Genomic DNA, 2,788 nt, shown 5'->3' with positions numbered 1-2,788 from the left:
TGCGAATTTAGTGTTTAAGAAAAATTCTCAAATTTTTGTGCTAACCCCATTGGCAGATTTTTTTGCTTGTTTTATGCACAAAATCACTTAAATTTGGTATTTTTCGTCTAAAAACTAGACTTATTTTCTTGTTTTTCAAGAAAAAGCATCTTAATTTCAAGAATTTTTAGATATTTTTAGACTTTCGTTCAATGTTTGCAGAAATATATATGGAAAAAAAATTGATTCTGCTCTTTGAGAATCGATTCTGAATGGCCCACGTTTTAAAGAACGATTAATCGAAAAATCGTTTTTTTTTTTGCCCACCCCTACTAACCAACTAAGACTCAAATTACTACAGTACTATTATTGACACAAGTTACACCAGAAATAATGGGATGATTTTACTGTATACTTGCTTAGTTTCCCTACACCAAATAATCTTACAATAAATAATTTGAGTAAACGCCTACCAGGGTATGGCCCAAACTGTTGTTGACTGGATCAAATGCTTTTTTTGCCTTCCCATCTTCCTTTTGGAATTACGATTAGGAAAAATAAAAACCCTTCCTGAGTAAATGAGGCTAGGCTACCTAAATCTGACTAACCACAATCGTTAATAATATATTGAGCAGTTTGATTTACATTCCTGTCTTTTAAACCTTCAAATTGATCTGCTTATGTATCTGACGTAAAATGGAACGTCAGATTAGTTAATTGTTACTTGATCATCCTTTGTCACCTCCTTTTTGTTTTATCATTGGGAATGTTGTTTTATTACATGCATTTTTTTCCCCGCAAATTTGGCATTTAACTTCATTTTTTGTCGAATCTAATGTAAAGTAGTGCAGACTACTGATGTTGACCTTGGAGGTATTTTTCTTCACGTGAGTGTAATTGTTGTTGTCGATTGATTTAGGGTGCATTCACATTATACAATGTAAAGTAAAAATCAAAGTTAAGATTGGACAGTAAGAAAACATTGAAAGGGAGTGCGGAGAGACTGTAAAAGTTAGCAAATATTCATCCGGGAATCTGAAGCGGCACATTGCAAGAAAGCAACAAGGATGTGCTACGAAAACATGGTAATAATGCATCAAAAGGTAAGCTAGTTACACACCATTTGATGATAAATAAATAGCTACACATGAATAGGTAAGGTAAAAATGCTTGTGAATGGAGACATAAATCCGATCATGATGACATGCGGACAAAATCATGGCCACGAATTATCTTTTATGCTACATTATGGACACTTCTTTTGTTCTTATTTAGTCTAAAGTATGGCCATAAATTTAGAATTCGTTCCCAATATTCAACAGTTTGTTCCTTGGAATTAATTATTATAATATTTCGTAGTTACTATTACAATTATTATTACTTCAAATTATGAATTAGCCTAGTAAAACATGTGGATGTCGTGGAAACAAATAGTTAATTTGAATTATATCTGGAGCTCCGTATCAAACTGGATCTTAGCTAACAAACAACTGTATGTAAATACAGAACAACACACTACAAAAGTTACTACATCATTTTAAAATATTATAAAAACTTAACCAAACCATTAAGCAGACATAAATTTAGATGTAGGCAACAGTAAATAATAATAATAATAAATCTTCTAAATATCAAATAGGGTTATTAATAATAAAAATAATAATACAAATATTACAAATTGTCATGCAATTATTAATGTGTCTTTAATCCCGCTCTTTAAACTCCCAAATAAAACAATTTTGTTTTTCCTCTTCCCTGGTTTCTCTTCATTGCCGTCTTTCGTGTGTCAATGGCGTAAAATGAGGGCGTGGGGGAAGCGGAGGCTTGAATTTGTTTGGGCGTGTTATTCTAATGACGATCGTTTTCAGCCGCGGCATTTATGAAGGGCAGGTATTGCTTACACCTGAATTTCAAAGTTACGCACAGCTTCATAAATCAGGCGGTGAGAGGAGTGTAAGCATAATCTTACGCCAACATATACGCCCGTTTCTACGCAAGAATGATAAATGAGGGCCATTGTGTTTTTCTCAACACAGACACCCAATACAAACCCACTATAATGTTTTTGGCCACTCTTAAGACAATCAGCCTTTTGTAAGCGGCTTTAAAGTCTCAGCTTGTCCTTCATTCTACAGGACGGTATTTGGACCCTAGTAGTGCACTAATTAGCTCCAACTCTTGCTGACAACTTTAAACGCTGTTCCTTCTTGTTTTTGTCACACCCTGATGGTTATAGAGCCGTCGGTCTGTGACAGAGTGCAGGGATTGAGAGGGAACATAAGGCTGAATAAGCAAGTGAAGATAAGGGGATGCTGACCCAGTGGTGGTTTTAAAGGACAAGTTCGGTATTTTATACTTAAAGCATGATTTATGACCTTAGAATGCAAGCAAAGACTCTAAATGCTTGATGCAGCTAGTGTTGTTTTTGGCAGCCTGTTTTCATTTTAGTTTTAGTCTAGTCTTTGTGTCAAGCTGTCATTTTAGTTTTTATTAGTTTTAGTCACGTCATACTCTTTTTAGTCTAGTCAAGTTTTAGTCGACTAAAATTCTTGCCATTTTAGTCTTATTTTAGTCAGACTTATCCATTACTATTTTAGTCTAGTTTTAGTCGACGAAAACTGATGACATTTTAGTCTAGTTTTAGTCAGTGAAATTGTATTTAGTCTCTTTTTAGTAATGCATTCTATTTAACCCATATAGTATAATGACCTAATAGTATTATAGACAAAACAATATTTTCTTTTAGCCAAATCCCATTTCAAACAAAAGTTATATTATTGTTACCTTATAGACCCAAGAATACATCCAT

This window comes from Paramisgurnus dabryanus, chromosome 14, assembly GCF_030506205.2.
Source record: "Paramisgurnus dabryanus chromosome 14, PD_genome_1.1, whole genome shotgun sequence".
Classification (NCBI taxonomy): domain Eukaryota; kingdom Metazoa; phylum Chordata; class Actinopteri; order Cypriniformes; family Cobitidae; genus Paramisgurnus; species Paramisgurnus dabryanus.
The sequence above is the reverse complement of the archived record's forward strand: the minus strand, read 5'-3'. Positions refer to the sequence as shown.